Raw genomic sequence first — 22621 nt, 5'->3', positions numbered from 1 at the left:
GAAAGCATGGAGCACCAACATCAAATCCCACTGTGGAACTATATTTTGGATTGCCGGTCTCAATCGCCGTGTTCCCAGAAGAAAATGTTTGACGAGAGGATTGATGAACAGACACTTGTCCCTCATGACAAGCTGAAATCGCTGAGGCGTACACCTTGATAGTGGATGGTGAATGTTGCTTATCAAACAGGTACTATTAGAATAAGATAATTGACAATTGTAAGCGCACCTTGTATTGTGCTGATAACAGCATCAGATAGCCCATGGCGCCCTCGCCTGTCCCTTTCAATAACCAAGCCATCAATGGCTGGCCCAGTACAGGCCCCACTCCTATTGATTATCCCGCCTGAGACAATGTGTTCCGGTGGAATTGGACAGGGGGCCAAAACGAACATCTGGATAATCTCTGCGAACCATGGAGCCCCCAAGCAATTGGCACCTATCAGAAGGTTTGACAGCTCTTCTGATCTCACCCGTGCAATCAGTGGTAGGATTCAAAATATTGAAGGGTGTGAATGCCACTCGTCGTCTCGAGGGACCCCTCTGCTCCCTCGTTGAGGCAGCCCGGGATATGAAAGGCCATCATATGAGCGAAGGCGCCTGTGCGCCCACAACTATAGTCTCTCTGCCAGCTGGTGGAGCACAGGAGACCTGAACCCTCCTTGGCGATTGATGTATGACACTTAAATTGTCTGGCTAGAAGCCCTGAAGCCTGTGAGCGAAATGTTGTAGAACTAACAGCACAGTCTTTAGCTCTAGAAGATGTGTAGCAGCCCTAACGGGACTACAAAGTGGGCTGATAACATGATTCCCAACGGGGATATCCCTGAAAGTGATGTTGCCGTGCGCCTTGAAAATAACCGCATGAGAGCTGAGAGGAGGGCCTCTCTTCTGGGGTCCGAGATTTGTGCCAACATTACTGCGGTGTCTAGCTGGAGCCCCAAGCAGACAATCCGCTGAGCTGGCCATGGCGCACTTTTTTCCCAATTCACTGCGAAACCAAGATGCATGAGATGCATTACCCGTCTCATTGTGTGTGTGGTTGCCAGGTCCACTGAAGGGGCGAGAACCAACAAGTCATCTAAATAAGCCAGGACTCTGACTCCTTGATGAGGCAATGACTCAATAGCTGCCTCAACACATTTGGAAAAAGTGCCAGAGAGTAATCAAATGGCAATCTCCTGTATTCGTATACTATCCCCCGGAAGGCAAAACTTCCTGTGATGCGGTGTTTCAGCATATGAAAGCAACCTTCAGGTCGTTTGCGTGGATACATTCCGTCAGACGTTTTGTCGTGAGCATGCGAAAGGGTTGTTTGGCCACACTGTCATTCCAAGATGGGCCTAATGTCTCCTGTCTTTTTTGGAACAAGGAAATAGGGCAAGTAAATCCCCTGCTTTTTTCTATGGTAATGACATCACAGTCTCCACCACACCGTGTAAGGAGGGAGAGACTGGCGGAATTGGATAACATAACCCAGTCTCGCAAAATGGAAGGAGAGCAAATTTCACACCACTCCCAACAATGCTGTGAGAGCGGGAGAGCACACAGCTGGGGAGTGTTTATTAGAAACTGTCTGAATTATTGTGGCACAGTACAAGGTGGGCCCTTTGTGAAAGGGAGAGGAAACACAGTCTGGCTCTCTGGAATCCATCTCCTGATAACACTAACCTAGGCTCAGGCTGTGGCCCTGTACATGTGCCAGAGCTCATCCCCGCTGCCTGCTCCAAATGGGACTGGTATTGTGTCAGAACCCTTATTGTCACACACGCCATCTGCTCTGGTGAGCGATGGATGCATGAGCCAGAGATATGAATGTCTGGCATGAGAGCGTAGACATGAGTGCATAGACACCTCTAGACAGAGAGTGAGAGAAAGGGAGAGGAGCGACCTGCGAGATCTTATGTTTGTCATGGAACAGGGGCTCTTTTGCGACAACGTCAGAATATAGTGCCATCTCTTTATTAAAATTTGACAAAGCATACACAACAGGTCCATGCACCTCTCCAACAGGAGGGTGGGGGATGATGGAAGTAAAACTGGTCAGTCTGTTCTCCCATCTGCTCCCCCACATTGTGTCAAACAATCCCCCATCTGCTCCCCCGCGTTGTGTCAACATGGGGTCACTTCTGGTAAAAAGGGTTTTGCCCTGGCTTCTTCCCCGGCACATACTGCTGAGCAGGAGGGTCAGCTGGTAGTGGAGGGGTAGCTGGAACAGCAGGAGAGTTGCTTGGAGCTTCCGCCGGACCCGGTGTGAGGATCGCGATGACGGCCGTTGATGCTGTACGGTGACGTCGCAAAGGGCCAGCTGCTTCCTCCCTTTCTCTAATTTCCCGAAGCTCACCGTCTCCCCGATCACAGCAGCAACGAAAATAGCCTTGGAGATAGGCACGTTGAGAAACCTGTTCCTTTTCGGCTCCTTCATTGTAGTGAGAGGTGCCGGTAAATCACGATGGATGTAGTCATGGCCCGTCCAGCACAAATTGCGGAGGCCTGTCTCAAATGAAGGATGGCACCGGAAATCCAAGCCATTTCATCCACTTCCTCCCCCGTGAAAGGGTCCTTCCCCATTGATGACTTGGAGAGAGAAGCTGTAAGGAGTGCGATATTGCTGGCAGCAGCTTTTGCCTGCTGGGTTGAGAGTGAAACACTTTTTTAGCCTGCTTTGCTGTGAATCGGTCCTTTGGACTAAGCAGTGTGGGTTTCTTCTTAGACAGCCAGGAGCCCGGGAACAAGATGTCACGTCATGGTGTCATCCAGCTTAGGAATCCCTGTTAAGAATGTATCTTGGAGACCGGACAATCTTGTGAATGGCACGAACGATTTCGCCGGGGCCTTTGCCATCAGCGGGCTGTGCCAGGTGCCATCCACGTACTTGTCGAGAGCTGACATGGATGGAGCCATTGTGTCATCTGCCTTCTTTTGACGCTTGTAGGGTCACCCACTCAGCTGCTTCCATCACAGGAGGAAGAGGGGGAGGTAATCGCGAGACGGGTTACAACCCCCTCAATGAGTCCAAATTTTATTTACTCTTAGATAGGAAGAGCCTGTCGACTCCTCCACATAGTCATCGTCATTGTGAGGAGTGGCTCCAGATCTCCAAGCCCCTTCTCCAGAGGAGAGGGTGTGTCTCTGTATCTGGGTCAGCGGCAGTGACCAGTCCACCGGCGTTCATCTTCATCTTCCCCAGATGAGGCCTCTGAGACCATACCAGCAGAGAGATGGCATCTTCAATCGGAACCTCTTCTGTGAAGAATGCCAAACATATCTGAATCTTCCCCATAGGAAGGATGGCACAGGAGGCGCACTCTAGTGAGTCCACGGCGTGGTTCCTGGTATAATGTGAACCCAGACATATGAAACAAAGATTAGAGTCCCCTGACTTCACCAGGCAGTGGCCCTAAGAGGGCAGTTTGGGGGGGGGGATGTTGAATTCCCGGCGTGCTCATGACGATGTAGAATGACTTGAAATCCTACTACGCTTTTGTCAACTTATTTTATTCTAAGGCTTTCCAGCTTCTTCAAATAGCGCTAAAAATAATTGGAACTCTGCGACATACAATACATGACCAAAGTATGTGGATATCTGCTCGTCGAATATCTCAATCCAAAATCATGTGGATTAATGTGGAGTTGGTCCCCCCTTTACTGCTATAACAGCCACCACTCTTCTGGGAAGGCTTTCCACCAGATGTTGGAACATTGCTGGGGGGGACTTGCTTCTATTCAGCCACAAGAGCATTAGTGAGGTCGGGGACTGATGTTGGCGATTATTCCTGGCTCACAGTTGGCGTTTCAATTCATCCCAAAGGTGTTCGATGGAGTTGAGGTCGGGGCTCTGTGCAGGCCACACCGATCTCGACAAACCATTTCTGTATGGACCTTGCTTTGTGAATTGTCATGCTGAAACAGGAAAGGGCCATCCCAAAACTGTTGCCACAAAGTTGGGAGCACAGAATTGTCTAAAATGTCATTGTATGCTGTAGCACTAAGATTTCCCTTCACTGAAGCTAAGGGGTCTAGCCTGAACCATTATTCCTCCTCCACCACACTTTACAGTTGGCATTCGGGCAGGTAGTGCTCTCCTGGCATCAGCCAAACCCAGATTCGTCCTTCGCACTGCCAGATGGTGAAGCGTGATTCATCACTCCAGAGAATGCATTTTCACTGCTCCAGTGTCCAATAGTGGCAAGCTTTACACCACTTCAGCTGACGCTTGGCATTGCGCATGGTGATCTTAGGCTTGTGTGCGGCTGTTCGGCCATGGAAACCCATTTCAAAAAGCCTCCGACAAACAGTATGTGCTGACGTTGCTTCCAGAGGCTGTTTAGAGCTGGGTAATGAGTGTTGCAGACGAGGACAGACAGTTTTTAGCTGCTACTCGCTTCAGCACTCACCGGTCCCGTTCTGTGAGCTTGTGCGGCCTACCGCTTCACGGCTGAGCCATTGTTGCTCCTAGACATTTCCACTTCACAATAATAGCACTTACAGTTGACCAGGTCAGCTCTAGCAGGGCAGACATTTTATGAGCTGACTTGTCAGAAAGGTGGCATCCAATGACAGTGCCACGTTGAATGTCACTGAGCTCCTCAGTAAGTCCATTCTACTGCCAATGTTTGTCTATGGAGATGTTCTATGTTCTTTAAAAGTAATTCCCTCACCATCTTAAATAAGCATGCCCCTTTCAAAAAAGGTCGAACTGAGAACAGATTTAGCCCTTGGTTCACTCCAGACCCGACTGCCCTCAACAAGCACAAAAACATCCTGTGGCGCACTGCACTAGCATGGAATAGTCCCCGCGATATGCAACTTTTCAGGGAAGTCAGGGACCAATATACAGTCAGGAAAGCAAAGGCTAGCTTTTTAAAACAGAAATTTGCATTCTGTAGCTCTAACTCCCAAACGTTCTGGGACACTGTAAAGTCCATGGAGAATAAGAGGACCCTCCAAGCTGCCCACTGCACTGACACTAGGAAACAGTGTCACCACCGATAAATCCATGATAATCGAGAATTTCAAGAAGCATTTCTCTACGGCTGGCCATGCTTTCCTCCATGCTTTCCTCTGTTCAACCTCTCTTTCGTAACGTCCGAGATTCCTAAAGATTGGAAAGCTGCCGCAGTCATCCCCCTCTTCAAAGGGAGTGACACTCTAGACCCAAACTGTTACAGACCTATATCCATCCTGCCCTGCCTTTCTAAAGTCTTCGAAAGCCAAGTTAAACAGATCACTGATCATTTCGAATCCCACCGCACCTTCGTCACTGTGCAATCCGGTTTCCGAGCTGGTCATACCACGCTCAAGGTACTAAATGATATCACAACCGCCATCGATAAGAGACAATACTGTGCAGCCGTCTTCATTGACCTGGCCAAGGCTTTCATCTCTGTCAATCATCGTATTCTCATCGGCAGACTCAACAGCCTTTGTTTCTCAAATGACTGCCTCTCCCTGGTTCACCAACTACTTCTCAGATAGAGGTCAGTGTGTCAAATCGGAGGACCTGTTGTCAGGACCTCTGGCAGTCTATGGGGGAACCACAGGGTTCTAATCTAGGGCCGACTCTTCTCTGTATTCATCAATGATGTCGCTCTTGCTGCGGGTGATTCCTTGATCCACCTCTACACATACAACACCATTCTGTATACATCTGGCCCTTCTTTGGACTCTGTTAACTAACTAACCTAGCCATACAACTCTCCTTCCATGGCCTCCAACTGCTCTTAAATGCAAGTAAAACTAAATGCATGCTCTTCAACCGATCGCTGCCCACACCTGCCCGCCCATGCAGCATCACTACTCTGGATGGTTCTGACAACTACAAATACCTAGGTGTACCTAGGTGTCTGGTTCGACTGTAAAATCTCCTTCCAGACTCACATTAAGCATCTCCAATCCAAAATTAAATCTAGAATCGGCTTCCTATTTCGGAACAAAGCATCCTTCACTCATGCTGCCAAACATACCTTCGTAAAACTGACTGTCCTACCAATCCTTGACTTCGGCAATGTAATTTACAAAATAGCATCCAATACTCTACTCGGCAAATAGGATGCAGTCTATCACAGTGCCATCCTTTTTGTCACCAAAGCCCCATATACTACCCACCAACACTCTTGTTGGCTGGTCCTTGCTTCATATTCATCCCCAAACAAACTGGCTCCAGGTCATCTATAAGTCTTTGCTAGGTAAAGCCCCGCCTTATCTCAGCTCACTGGTCACCATAGCAGCACCTACCCGTAGAACGTGCTCCGGTAGGTATATCTCACTGGTCACCCCCAAAGCCAATTCCTCCTTTGGCCGCCTTTCCTTCAAGTTCTCTGCTGCCAATGACTGGAACGAACTGCAAAAATCACTGAAGCTGGAGACTCATATCTCCCTCACTAACTTTAAGCACCAGCTGTGAGTGCAGCTCACAGATCACTGCACCTGTACATAGCCCATCTGTAAATAGCCCATCCAACTACCTCATCCCCATACTGTTATTAATTTATTTTGCTCCTTTGCACCCCAGTATCTCTACTTGCACCTCTATCATGCCATTGTTTAATTGCTATATTGTAATTATTTCACCACTATGGCCTACCTCATTTACACACACTGTGTATAGACTTTTTCTATTGTGTTATTGACTGTATGTTTGTTAATTCAATTGGTAACTCTGTTGTTGTTTGTGTCGCACTGCTTTGCTTTATCTTGGCCAGGTCACAGTTGTAAATGAGAACTTGGCCTACCTGGTTAAATAAAGGTGAAATAAAATAAAAAATATGAGTATTCCATGATCCTTAGGTCTTCCATTGCACATGTGTGCCTGTGTACGTAGTAGGTGCACATGCCAAAGGAAATAAGACCAAGGATCATGGTAACAGCCAGGACACTGTCCGGCACCGTCCAAGAGCGGGTGACAGACCAATCTTTTGGCTTGTAGTCAGTCGACTAAAAGTGCCTAATCCAGTACACTAAGATCAACAGTCATTGGTCCCTCGTACTGGATTTGGCTTTGAATGGCTTGTGGTAACTGAAGGGAATGCTTAGCAAAAGTTTCAGGCATTTCAATCTCTTTGTGTAACAGCCGATTTTAGTGGAAGAGGGTGAGGACCAAGGTGCAGCGTGGTACGTGTTCATCTTTATAATAAAGTAGACTGAACACTGAATAACAAAGCGACAAAGATACAACCGAAACAGTTCTGTCTGGTGCAGACACACAAACACTGATAACAAACACCCACAAAACACAGGTGGAAAAAGGCTACCTAAGTATGATTTTCAATCAGAGACAACTAATGACACCTGCCTCTGATTGAGAACCATACCAGGCCAATCTCAAAAAAACAAAGAAAAACAAACAGACTACCCACCCAACTCACGCCCTGACCATACTATAACAAAGACCTAAATAAAAGAACTAAGGTCAGAACATGACAGTTTATTTAACCAGGTAGGCCAATTGAGAACAAGTTCTCATTTACAACTGCTACCTGGCCAAGATAAAGCAAAACAGTGCGACAAAAAAACAACAGAGTTACACATGGAATACACAAAAGAACAGTCAATTACACAATAGAAAAATGTGTATACAGTGTCTGCAAATGGAGTAAGGAGGTAAGGCAATAAATAGGTCAATAAAATCAAAGTAATTACAATTTAGCAAATTAACACTGGGGTGAGAGATGTGCAGATGATGTGCAAGTAGAGATACTGGTGTGCAAAAAAAGTAAATAAAAACAATATGGGGATGAGGTAGGTAGTTGGATGGGCTATTGTACAGCTGCAGCGATTAGTAAGCTGCTCTGACAGCTGACGCTTAAATTTAGTGAGGGAGATATAAGTCTCCAACTTCAGCAATTTTTACAATTTGTTCCAGTCATTGGCAGCAGAGAACTGGAAGAAAAGGCGGCCAAAGTGTGGTGTTAGCTTTGGGGGTGACCAGTGAGATATACTGGCTGGAGTGCGTGCTACGGGTGGGTGTTATGATGATCAGTGAGCTGAGATAAGGTGGAGCTTTACCTAGCAAAGACGTATAGATGACCTGGAGCCAGTGGGTCTGGCGACGAGTATGAAGCGGGGGCCAGCCGACGAGAGCACAAAGGTCCCAGTGGTGGGTGGTATATGAGGCTTTGGGGATAAAAAGGATGGTGCTGTGATAGTAAACTGGATGTAGTCTGAGTAGAGTCTTGGAGGCTATTTTGTAAACGACATCGCCAAAGTCCAGGATCGGCAGGATAGTCAGTTTTACGAGGGTATGTTTGGCAGAGTGAGTGAAGGAGGCTTTGTTGCGAAATAGGAAGCTGATTCTAGATTTAATTTTGAATTGGAGATGCTTAATAATATGAGTCTGGAAGGAGAGTTTACAGTCTAGCCAGACACCTAGGTATTTGTAGTTGTCCACATATTCTAAGTCAGAACCATCCAGAGTAGTGATGCTGCATGGGCAGCCAGCGATCGGTTGAAGAGCATGCATTTAGTTTTACTGGCATTTAAGAGCAATTGGAGGCCACGGAAGGAGTGTAATTATGGCATTGAAGCTCATTTGGAGATTTGTTAACCTCTCTACGCACCGAACCCGTTAGCTGGATTAAATTCAACAACATACGGTGATCGCTACATAAATATTCATATTAAACATTCATGAAAATACAAGTGTCTCACATGGTTCGAAAGCCTAGAATCTTGCTAATCCAGCTGCGTTGTCGGATTTAAAAAATGATTTATTGCGAAAGAATACACTGCGATTAACTGAGCACAGACCCCATATCAAACAACTTATTCAACCAGCACTTGCGTAACAAAATCACAGATTGCATTGAAATAAATAATTTACCTTTGTAGATCTTTCTCTGGTTGCAATACCAAGGCTCATTGTTACAGCAGGAAAAGGGGCTGAGCTTGACCCAAGGAAAGAAACAATAAGTATTCAAAAACTTATTCTAACTAGTGTATTTAACACAGTCTACCTACGGGTAGTGTATGCCCATGGGCGACTTGTCTTGGTTTCCCCTTTTCCCACCAGCAAACAAACAAACACCATAACCTAAACAATACTCACAGGTGAGGACAAAGTGCTATGGAGGTGCTCAAACAAAAGAGAGGTTAATACACAAAGAGAGAGTGAAACAGAGACCTACAGACATGGCATTTACAGAGAGATTGAGCTCGAGAGCAAACAACTGACAGGGTTTTTAAACCAAGGGAAAGGAACTGTGATAGGGTAGGAATCAGGAGGAGGTGTCTCTTCTGATTAATGATTGGATTGGTGATTGATTGAGGAGTAATGATTTTCACCTGTGAGGGGAGAAGGAGATAAAACAAACACAGGATACACACACACAGGATACTGGTATCCGTAACAGTGTCATTCAATTTTCGACGTAACATCCAACGTAAAATAGACAGACTTTCCCTGACTTTATCCAGTCATGTTTGGTTTCCTTGCAATCAACAACCAAACTTGATGGGTCATTTTGCGGGACGTATTGACCCGGAAAAAGCGATTGGAAGACAACAAGTGACGAGCCCATTGTGCACCAATTATATGACCACTGTCTCGTTGATTGACTGTATTTTAACCCAATGACCACTGATCGTCTTGAAATCTAGCTGGGTAGATAGCCAATGGGCAGAGATAAACGGCAATATCCCCTAGTTCTTTGTTGTAAGACAAACCTTTCCATTGAACGCTGGCGTAAGGACCGTTCTTTCGCCATTGCCAATTCAACCGTGAAGGAGCGACACTTATTACGCACAGCAGTATTTCGGTGACTTGCATCAGCAGCTGTTTATTTAAGACTAGATATACGAATGTAGAAACAATTTTAGAGGAAATTGATCGTGAAAGTGAGACAGATCGTCTTTTTAGAGACTCCATTATCTCCCATAGCTTTGATTCTGAAACTGAGGCATATTTTTGAACGGAGAGGACATTGTTTTGGACTGGTAAGTTGCTCTCATGCTAATGCCGTTGTTTGAAATGAATATAAAATATTATTTGTGATTGTTTTTACATTCAATTTGCAATAGATAAAGATGTAATGAAATAGGTAAAGTACACGTTAGCTAGTCCTTGTGAGTTTGTTTGTATGAGAACGACCATAGCCTATGTCTGTGTGTGTATATATACAGTGGGGCAAAAAAGTATTTAGTCAGCCAACAATTGTGCAAGTCCTCCCACTTAAAAAGATGAGAGGCCTGTAATTGTCATCATAGGTACACTTCAACTATGACAGACAAAATGAGAATTTTTATTCTCCAGAAAATCACATTGTAGGATTTTAAATTAATTTATTTGCAAATTATGGTGGAAAATAAGTATTTGGTCACCTACAAACAAGCAAGATTTCTGGCTCTCACAGACCTGTAACTTCTTTAAGAGGCTCCTCTGTCCTCCACTTGTTACCTGTATTAATGGCACCTGTTTGAACTTGTTATTAGTATAAAAGGCACCTCTCCACAACCTCAAACAGTCACACTCCAAACTCCACTATGGCTAAGACCAAAGAGCTGTCAAAGGACACCAGAAGCAAAATTGTAGACCTGCACCAGGCTGGGAAGACTGAATCTGCAATAGGTAAGCAGCTTGGTTTGAAGAAATCAACTGTGGGAGCAATTATTAGGAAATGGAAGACATACAAGACCACTGATAATCTCCCTCCATCTGGAGCTCCACGCAAGATCCACGCAAGATCTCAAAATGATCACAAGAACGGTGAGCAAAAATCCCAGAACCACACGGGGGGACCTAGTGAATGACCTGCAGAGAGCTGGGACCTAAGTAACAAAGCCTACCATCAGTAACACACTACGCCACCAGGGACTCAAATCCTGCAGTGCCAGACGTGTCCCCCTGCTTAAGCCAGTACATGTCCAGGCCCGTCTGAAGTTTGCTAGAGAGCATTTGGATGATCCAGAAGAAGATTGGGAGAATGTCAGATGAAACCAAAATAGAACTTTTTGGTAAAAACTCAACTCGTTGTGTTTGAAGGACAAAGAATGCTGAGTTGCATCCAAAGAACACCATACCTACTGTGAAGCATGGGGGTGGAAACATCATGCTTTGGGGCTGTTTTTCTGCAAAGGGACCAGGACGACTGATCCGTGTAAAGGAAAGAATGAATGGGGCCATGTATTGTGGGATTTCGAGTGAAAACCTCCTTCCATCAGCAAGGGCATTGAAGATGAAACGTGGCTGGGTCTTTCAGCATGACAATGATCCCAAACACATCGCCCGGGCAACAAAGGAGTGGCTTCGTAAGAAGCATTTCAAGGTCCTGGAGTGGCCTAGCCAGTCTCCAGATCTCAACCCCATAGAAAATCTTTGGAGGGAGTTGAAAGTCCGTGTTGCCCAGCAACAGCCCCAAAACATCACTGCTCTAGAGGAGATCTGCATGGAGGAATGGGCCAAAATACCAGCAACAGTGTGTGAAAACCTTGTTCATTGCCAACAAAGGGTATATAACAAAGGATTGAGATACACTTTTGTTATTGACCAAATACTTATTTTCCACCATCCACAATGTGATATTCTGGATTTTTCTTTCTCATTTTGTCTGTCATAGTTGAAGTGTACCTATGATGAAAATTCCAGACCTCTCTCATCTTTTTAAGTGGGAGAACTTGCACAATTGGTGGCTGACTAAATACTTTTTTGCCCCACTGTATATATATATATAGATATATACACTGCTCCAAAAAATAATGGGAACACTAAAATCACACATCCTAGATCTGAAATAATGAAATATTCTTATTAAATACTTTTTTCTTTACGTAGTTGAATGTGCTGACAACAAAATCACACAAAAATTATCAATGGAAATCAAATTGATCAACCCATGGAGGTTTGAATTTGGAGTCACACACATTAAAGTGGAAAACCACACAACAGGCTGATCCAACTTTGATGTAATGTTCTTAAAACAAGTCAAAATGAGGCTCAGTAGTGTGTGTGGCCTCCACGTGCCTGTATAACCTCCCTACAATGCCTGGGCATGCTCCTGATGAGGTGGCAGACGGTCTCCTGAGGGATCTCCTCCCAGACCTGGGCTAAAGCAAGGAGCGAGACATGATGTCCCAGATGTGCTCAATTGGATTCAGGTCTGGGGAACGGGTGGGCCAGTCCATAGCATCAATGCCTTCCTCTTGCAGGAACTGCTGACACACTCCAGCCACATGAGATCTAGTATTGTCTTGCATTAGGAGGAATCCAGGGCCAACCGCACCAGCATATTGTCTCAAAAGGGGTCTCAGGAACTCATCTCGGTACCTAATGTCAGCCAGGCTACCTCTGGCGAGCACATGGAGGGCTGTGCGGCCCCCCAAAGAAATGCCACCCCACACCATGACTGACCCACCACCAAACCGGTCTTGCTGGAGAATGTTGCAGGCAGCTGAACGTTCTCCACGGCGTCTCCAGACTGTCACGTCTGTCACATGTGCTCAGTGTGAACCTGCTTTCATCTATGAAGAGCACAGGGCGCCAGTGGCGAATTTGCCAATCTTGGTGTTCTCTGGCAAATGCCAAACGTCCTGCACGGTGTTGGGCTGTAAGCACAACCCCCACCTGTGGATGTCGGGCCCTCATACCACCCTCATGGAGTCCGTTTCTGACCGTTTGAGTAGACACATGCACATTTGTGGCCTGCTGGAGGTCATTTTGCAGGGCTCTGGCAGTGCTCCTCCTGCTCCTCCTTGCACAAAGGCGGAGGAAGCGGTCCTGCTGCTGGGTTGTTGCCCCCTACGCCATCCTCCACGTCTCCTGATGTACAGGCCTGTCTCCTGGTAGCGCCTCCATGCTCTGGACACTACGCTGACAGACAGCAAACCGTCTTGCCACAGCTTGCATTGATGTTCCATCCTGGATGAGCTGCACTACCTGAGCCACTTGTGTGGGTTGTAGACTCCGTCTCATGCTACCACTAGAGTGAAAGCACCGCCAGCATTCAAAAGTGACCAAAACATCAGCCAGGAAACATAGGAACTGAGAAGTGGTCTGTAGTCACCACCTGCAGAACCACTCCTTCATTGGGGGTGTCTTGCTAATTGCCTATAATTTCCACCTGTTGTCTAATCCATTTGCGCAGCAGCATGTGACATTTGTCAATCAGGGTTGCTTCCTAAGTGGAAAGTTTGATTTCACAGAAGTGTGATTGACTTGGAGTTACATTGTGTTAAGTGTACCCTTTATTTTTTTTAGCAGTGTATATACATGTTATGGTGTAGAATACAAACCCATACATCTCAACAAAGCCAGCATGCTTCCTCCAATCAGTCTACATTAGAGGGAGCATGGTCTACCAGCTGCTGCTCCACCCCACCCCCACATGAAATAGCCTATTTGAGGCAGGCCCACAACAATGGCCAAAGTGAAATGGAACAACACTTTATGTTCCCTGAACTATATATATATATCTATATATATCTATATATATTATATATATATATCTATATATATATATATATATCTGTTTTATATATTTGATTTGCATACATACATACATACATACATACATACATACATACATACATACATACATACATACATACGTACATACATACATACATACGTACATACGTACATACATATGTACATACATACGTACATACATACGTACATACATACATGTACATACATACATGTTTATTATACCTGTTTTAAATTTGATTTGCAATATATAAAGATGTAATGAAATGGGTAAAGTACACGTTAGCTAGTCCTTGTGAGTGAGGGTCTGTTTGTTTGTATGAGAACGACCATAGCCTATGTCTGTGTGAGTGTGTGTATATATATACAGACACACACAGACACAGACACAGACACAGACAGACAGACAGACAGACAGACAGACAGACAGACAGACAGACAGACAGACAGACAGACAGACAGACAGACAGACAGATAGATAGATAGATAGATATAAAAATGGTATGGTGTAGAATGCAAACCCATACATCTCAACACAGCCAGCAAGCTTCCTCCAATCAGTCTACATTAGAGGGAGCATCAAGGAGCTTGCTGGCTACTGCACCAAGCCCTGTCCCTTCTGCTCCTGCCACAAGTGTTCATATGCCCAAATATATTTGTGCAGGCATAGATGTGCCTAAGGGCCAAAAGGGCACAGCATGGAAGCGTTGCTGTGTTGTTTGCAAGATGAAGTCTCCCATCACATGCACCACATGCTCAGTGACCCTCTGCTTTACATCAGAAAGAGACTGCTATGGTATCTGGCATCAGCAGCAGAATATTGTCTAGAGTTTTGGCAAAGTTGGTGGGGTTATATGGCAAAGTGGGTGGGGGCTAGGGTCAGTATGTTATATCTGGGATACTTTTCCTGTCTTATCCGGTGTCTTGCGTGAATTTAAGTCTGCTCTCTCTTTCTCTCCTTCTTTCTCTCGGAGGACCTGAGCCCTTGGATCATGCTTCAGGACTACCTGCCATGATGACTCCTTGCTGTCCCCAGTCCACCCGGCCTTGCTGCTGTTCCAGTTTCAACTGTTCTGCCTGCGGCTATGGAACCTTAAACTGTTCATTTTTTCTTGTGAGGTGCTGTCCTGTTGCACCCTCTACAACCACTGTGATCTCCAACCGGCACAGCCAGAAGAGGACTGGCCACCCCTCATAGCCGGGTTCATCTCTAGGTTTCTTCCTAGGTTTTTGCCTTTCTAGGGAGTTTTTCCTAGCCACCGTGCTTCTACACCTGCATTGCTTGATGTTTGGGGTTATAGGCTGGGGCTATATAAATAGATTTTATTTGATAGAGGACTGAGGGTCTTCCAAATATTGAAAGTGTGTAAATAGTTACCCATGTTATTTTGTAAATGTATATCTATATATTTTTTTATCAATAATTATTTTTTTCTCCAATTTTAATTTTCAGCATTTATTTTTCTCAAACATTGTTTTTTTTGGGGGGGGGTGTTAGAATACCATTTTGGTATTTTGTACATAGTTATTTGTTTCAAAATGTATACCTTCACCAATTTGGCCACTTGGGTATATTTGGGCTACTTGTGTGGGACACCTGGGTGACTTCATGATAAATGTCATGTAGCACACTCATTTTGGAAGTTATCATTCTGAAACTTTGCAGTACTGTTGCCCTCTTATATTTTTCACTGAAATTATCCCCAACATCCTATCTGAATGTTTGTTTTATCTTGTTCATTTTAAAGATAATATAAAAATAAAAACGTAGGGATTTTGTCATTGTTTTATCTTAACCAGATCTATTGTGTTATATTCTATAACATTCAATTCACATTTACACAAACTTCAGAGTGTTTTATTTCAAATGGTATCAAGAATATGCATATCCTTGGTTCTGTGCCTGAGCTGCAGGCTGTTAGATTTGGGTATGTCTTCAGGCGGAAATTGCACAACGTAGAGGGGGGGGCTCTAAGAGTTAACACAGTGTCCAAAGAAGGGCCAGATGTATACAGAATGGTGTCGTCTGCGTAGAGGTGGATCAGAGAATCACCAGCAGCAAGAGTGACATCATTGATGTATACGGAGAAGAGAGTTGGCCTGAGAATTGAATCCTGTGGCACCCCCATAGAGACTGCCAGAGGTCCGGACAACAGGCCCTCCGATTTGACAGACGGAACTCTGTCTGAGAAGTAGTTGGTGAACCAGGCGAGGCAGTAATTTGAGAAACCAAGACTGTTGAGTCTCCCGATGAGAATGTGGTGACTGACAGAGTCGTAAGCCTTGGCCAGGTCGATGAATACAGCTGCACAGTATTGTCTCTTATCGATGGCGGTTATGATATCATTTAGGACCTTGAGCGTGGCTGAGGTGCACCCATGACCAGCTTGAAAACCAGATTGCATAGCGGAGAAGGTTATACAAGGATCACCTGTTGGATGGAAAATATCCTGATTTTCAGAAAGTTGGCAATAGATCCTGAAACACCTTCAAGGGGTCCATCCACAGCATCCCAGCTCGGTCATCCTATTTTTCCAACTTAATTGAGGAAAATAAGAACAATACGAAATTTCTTTTTGATACTGTTGCAAAGCTAACAAGAAAGCACTATTCCCCAAGTGAGGGTGTCTTTCACTTCAGCAGTAATAAATTCATGAACTTATTTGAGGAAAAGATCAATATCATTAGAATACAAATTACGGACTCCTCTTTATATCTGCGTATTCCTTCAAAGCTCAGTTGTCCTGACTCTGCACAACTCTGCCAGGACCTAGGATCAAGGGAGACACTAAAGTGTTTTAGCACTATATCTCTTGACACAATGATGAAAATAGTCATGGCCTCTAAACATTCAAGCTGCATACTGAATCCTATTCCAACTAAACTACTGAAAGAGCTGCTTCCTGTGTTTGGCCCTCCTATGTTGAACATAATAAACGGCTCTCTATCCACCGGATGTGTACCAAACTCACTAACAGTGGCAGTAATTAAGCCTCTTTTGAAAAAGCCAAACCTTGACCTATGAAGACATTTTACATGAGCTCCATCCCTGAATGGTGGGTCCATATCCAAAGAAATGAAAGAAAAGACTAACCAAGACAGACTTTACCACACCGTGGATGTGGCATGTGAACATTCTTGTTGTTCAGTGTTGGCACAGGACGTGCAAGGCTAGGGATGTGCACAGGAGGCCTGGTGCGTGAGGCTGGCACCAACTTCACCAGCCGACTAACACGCACCTCAGGACGGGTATGGAGCGCTGACCCAGGGGCCATCAAATCCCCGACACGCTCCGTCGGGCGAATTCCATGCAAAAAGCACCAACACAGCAACTCCCTCATTACTCTCTCCTCCAATTTCCCCATTAACTCCTTCACAGTCTCTGCTTCGCTCACCTCCAACACCGGCTCTGGTTCTGGTCTCCTCCTTGGCTCCTCACGATAAACAGGGAGAGTTGGCTCAGGTCTGACTCCTGACTCTGCCACACTCTCCCTGAGCCACCCCCCCCCCCCCCCAATACATTTTTGGGGCTGACTTTGGGACGGCGATATTCTCCAGGCTGATCCCAGGGTCCTTCTCCGAACAATTCGTCCTCCCATGTCCATTGCTTCTCCTGCTGCACCTTGGGGCGGCTACACTCCCCTGGTTTAGCCCAGGGTCCTCTCCCGTCGAGGATTTCCTCCCAAGTCCAGAAAGTCTTGTTACGCTGCTCCTGCTGTGGCTGTTGCCTGTTACCACGCCGCTTGGTCCTGTTGTGGTGGGTGATTCTGTAACGACGTTCTTCTGTTGAAGGAGGAGCGGACCAAAATGCAGCGTGGTGGTTACACATGTTCTTTAATGAAAAATGACTTGACATGAAAAAATGAACAATACAAAACAACAAACGGAATGTGAAAACCTATACAGCCTATCTGGTGAATACAAACACAGAGACAGGAACAATCACCCACGAAATACTCAAAGAATATGGCTGCCTAAATATGGTTCCCAATCAGAGACAACGATAATCACCTGACTGATTGAGAACCGCCTCAGGCAGCCATAGACTATGCTATACACCCCACAAAACCCCAAGACAAAAACACACCACAATAACCCATGTCAATAACCCATGTCACACCCTGGCCTGACCAAATAAACAAACAAACATAATATATTTCGACCAGGGCGTGACAATAACTGACCAAACATAGGAAACATCAAGAGCCAGTAGAACATTCACATGTATTTATTTTGCATATGGTATCACTGTGCATCGATGAGAAATTGTTTGATTCTTATTTTTGTAAAAAATAACGAATCTATACATTTGAATAGAGTAAGTTTTGTTTAAAATAGAGTAGAGAAAATCTAAATAGTGTAGGTCTCAAGATGTTGTTTCGCTATAAGTCAAGGTTACACAGTGTAGTATTATTTGTGATCTTGCTACAAACAGCCACAAATCCATATGATTATATGAGTTTGCTAATCCTAAAAAGGGAGTAATTTGGTCTGTAGTGGCACTTGCTGAACCAGTTTATCCATGCTTTAGCATATAATAAATCTGCCATGAGTGGGGTGTGTGTTTGTAGAGGGGAGGAGGGTTGGGGGCATTTCATAGGATTAGGGAGTTGATTGGATGTATTCCAAGCATATAGTCTGTAAAATTGTATCCAATTTGGTTGAGTCTGCTCTTGGAACCATGGCAATTTGATACTATGTTTAGAGTGCAGTGTGTGGAGGATGAAAAAGGACCACAATTGCAGAATTTACACCACAATCTTACACCACTTCTGATATCACCGAAATATCCTTCAATCTTCACACACAGCCATCAGTTCTTGGACTGTGTTACATTTTGAAGATCCATCTGTTGGAAAACAGTGGAATTGGCAAACATATGGTTCCATTGCCCATCCTGAGTTGTCTCCCTCTCCTCAAATCCCATAGAAAGACCATCTTCTGTCCGTCAGAATGTGCCAAACAGCAGAGTGCATGTCCTCAGAAGTCAGCCGCATATGAACTGAAGGCCATTTGGCAGCACTGCAATGGAAAGAATGACTCAGTCAGCCTGTGGTCATGCGGTAGACTGCAACCGACGCCACGTACACTGGCAAATTAATGACATTATGCTGCCTAGAAATTCACTTTGATATTCAGAATATGCATGTTTTATACCTTACTTTTCTCTCTCACTCACTCTTCTAATCTTGTAGAAAAAAAAATGTTTAGAGCTGTTATGGTTTGAGGTTTATGATTCCTTGGGTGTCTTGTTATTTAATTTGATGTATGAAAACCAAAATGTTATGTTTTTTATTCGAGAATTGTAATAATAAGCACAGAGACAAAAATGTGTCAAGCATTTAAAAATGTTCACAGCCTCCGGGCTGACCTATTAAACATTCACATATAATCCTGCTAGAATTTATGACTGTTTCAATTGAAGGTGCTGCACAACATGTTTTTTTTTTGCATTGTAATTTCATAAAATGTCCATATTATACCATATATGCAGTAATAGTGGAATGATTTACAGTATTGCTTACTTGCCAGTGTTGTGATTGGCTGCAATATTCTTCTATTGATTTCTCCCGCCAGAGCGGCATCTGTTGTCAGAATGGGAAAGTTGTTCTGACTTTGTGGCTGTGTTATTTAGTGGAAATCGCTCAGTTTACATAAGAAAACAAGCACTGAGTAGTGTAGGTAATCATTATACCATCTAAACCATCTAAATCAAAAGCTGCATAAAGGTGCTACACAGGATATTATATATATATTTTTTGTACTGTGATTTCTAATGGTCGCCCCAGTGCAAGTTTTTTTAATGCGCATGATGTCAGAATGCACTCACTGCTGCAAAATGTGATTGTTATGCAACAGGACAGTTAACCCACGCTGACCTCAAACTAAGGCCCTCTGCTTGAAAACATATCTAAAGGATAATTTCCACTTGTCAATTTCTAATTGTGTTCTGCCTCCTTATTAAGAATTGTAGAATTGGCCCATTTCACTGTTGACCAAAAACAAATCAAATGTATTTGTCACATACACATGGTTAGCAGATGTTAATGCGAGTGTAGCAAAAGGCTTGTGCTTCTAGTTCCGACAATGCAGTAATAACCAACGAGTAATCTAACCTAACAATTCCAAAACTACTACCTTATGCACACAAGTGTAAAGGGATAAGGAATATGTACATAAAGATATATGAATGAGTGATGGTACAGAACGGCATAGGCAAGATGCAGTATATGGTATCGAGTACAGTATATACATATGCGATGAGTAATGTAGGGTATGTAAACAAAAGTGGCATAGTTTAAAGTGGCTAGTGATACATGTATTACATAAAGATGCAGTAGATGATATAGAGTACAGTATATACATATACATATGAGATGACTAATGTAGGGTATGTAAACATATTAAGTAGCATTGTTTAAAGTGGCTAGTGATATATTTTACATCAATTTCCATCAATTCCCAATATTAAAGTGGCTGGAGTTGAGTTAGTGTGTTGGCAGCAGCCACTCAATGTTAGTGGTGGCTGTTTAACAGTCTGATGGCCTTGAGATAGAAGCTGTTTTGCAGTCTCTCGGTCCCTGCTTTAATGCACCTGTACTGACCTCGCCTTCTGGATGATAGCGGGGTGAACAGGCAGTGGCTCGGGTGGTTGTTGTCCTTGATAATCTTTATGGCCTTCCTGTGACATCTGGTGGTGTAGGTGTCCTGGAGGGCAGGTAGTTTGCCCCCGGTGATGCGTGGTGCAGACATCACTACCCTCTGTAGAGCCTTACGGTTGTGGGCGGAGCAGTTGCCGTACCAGGCGGTGATACAGCCCGACAGGATGCTCTCGATTGAGCATCTGTAGAAGTTTGTGAGTGCTTTTGGTGACAAGCCAAATTTCTTCAGCCTCCTGAGGTTGAAGAGGCGCTGCTGCACCTTCTTCACGGTGCTGTCTGTGTGGGTTGACCAATTCAGTTTGTCCGTGATGTGTAAGCCGAGGAACTTAAAACTTACTACCCTCTCCACTACTGTCCCATCGATGTGGATAGGGGGGTGCTCCCTCTGCTGTTTCCTGAAGTCCACAATCATCTCCTTTGTTTTGTTGACGTTGAGTGTGAGGTTATTTTCCTGACACCACACTCTGAGGGCACTCACCTTCTCCCTGTAGGCCGTCTCGTCGTTGTTGGTAATCAAGCCTTCCACTGTAGTGTCGTCCGCAAACTTGGTGATTGACCACAATTTATGTTTGAGAAATTACTCAGCCGGATAAACTTCTCACTTCGACTAATAATAACTTTGGACGTTCCTATCAAAGTAAATGCCTAATTACGTTACCATTATAATTTCTGTGTTTGTTTCTACTGTAGAAAACCATTTGTATGTTGCATAATTGACTTACTGTTTTATTCACATTTTCAATTTCAATCTTGCATAGATTGCAATGAACACATATACAATGCATTCTGGTTGTCACGTAAATGTCTGTCAGACCAAAAACGTTACAACTAAACGAGGTGAAGGGATGGTTCACTTGTCTTTCCGGAAGTGAATGGTGGTAGAGGACACATCCCCTTCAACATGCATACTGCAAACAGACTCAACTCATCTTGTAACCCTCTTGTCTTTGGTTGATGTGCGGCACAAAATATCCATCGACAGATTACTTTAGATTTTCAGAAAGTGTTTTACTCAATTATTTTGATCATTTTGATCATTGGTGAGCTCACCTGTGATGTGATGAATTGTAAATAGTAATTGCTATATGATAATTCAAATTATGGTTTCTGTCAGCCGGGAGTTAGCTAAATATGATTGCTTGTGGTTTCTGTTAGCCAAGAGTTAGATAAATATTATTGCTAACTCTTTCCCCAGTTAGCGCTACGACTAATGTAGCCTACATTTTCCAGTTTGGATGAGAATTGTGTTATTCTGTCACTACTTCTTAACATTGCATCCAAAAATAAACTGCTCACATTGAGGACCTAAAGTCTGTAAAGTCTGTGTTTGTGCAAAGTGTTTCTGTAAAAAATGTTCCTGGGACCAGCTGAAACACTGTGGCCAGCTGAAACATCAATCATAACTGGACTTTCTAATTACACCGGTTTGAGTGTACGCTGCAGGGGCCACTGTAGAATGATCACACCTGTGTGTTCACACGTGTTATTAAAGGGTTAAGATGGGGCTATGGGAAATACTGCCCCCTTTGGATGAATTGTGTGCCCAAAGTAAACTTTAAAAAAAACTGACAAAAATTGCTAAGATATGCCTATAATAATTATTATTGAATAGAAAACACTCTAAAGCTTCTAAAACCGTTCGAATTATGTCTGTATGTAAAGCAGAACTCACAGGGCAGCCATTCTCCCAAACTCTCTCTCTCTCCTAAGAAAGTTGCTTCAACTTTGACGTCATCGCCCCCACCCTTCCCAACAAGCTATGGATCTGGGAACAGTTTCTATTTCCTCAGCGCGCTCTCGTCTTTCAATGAGACGTGGAACGGAGAAAATAGCACGAGCTTTGACTGCTTGGCGGGCAAAATACTGAGGTGTCACCAGTTTTCAGGTGCGCGCTCTGTGAAAAGGGACTTTTTTTTCCAGTCTGGCTGAAGAGAGTTCGTTATGTTTGATTTAATCGCCAATTGTTTTGTACGTTAAAAACATCCTAAAGCTTGATTCTTCACTTAGTTTGACCAGTTTAGTCGACATATAATATGTAAATTTGAAGTTTTGATGCGCAATTTTCGTGATCAGAAGTCCTTTTTGGGGTAATTCACCTGAAGATGTTAGCTTTTGCTAATACAAAGACACACCAACAGCAACCAAACGTTATATTAGGTAAGTATAACTCCTTCCACGGCATTCTTGTTGAAGACCATCAAAGGTAAGGGAATATTTATGTTATAAAATTGTATTTTTGTCGAATCCAACATAGTAGAGAAATAATGCTAATGGCTGAGCGCCGTCTCAGATTATTGAATAGTGAACGAATTCTGTAACGTTAAAAATAAATGTAACACAGCGTTTGCATTAAGAAGAAGTGTATCTTTCTAAATATATGTAGAACATGTATATTTAGTCAAAGTTTATGATGTTTATTGCTGTTATCTGGCGTTAGCTGCCGGAGATATTTATAATCATCCGGTCATTTCTGCTGCATTTTTTGAACATGGCTCAATGTAAATGGAGATTTATGGATATAAATTGCATATTATTGAAAAAA

This window comes from Oncorhynchus masou, chromosome 11 (genome assembly GCF_036934945.1).
Source record: "Oncorhynchus masou masou isolate Uvic2021 chromosome 11, UVic_Omas_1.1, whole genome shotgun sequence".
Taxonomy (NCBI): Eukaryota; Metazoa; Chordata; class Actinopteri; order Salmoniformes; family Salmonidae; genus Oncorhynchus; species Oncorhynchus masou.
The sequence above is the reverse complement of the archived record's forward strand: the minus strand, read 5'-3'. Positions refer to the sequence as shown.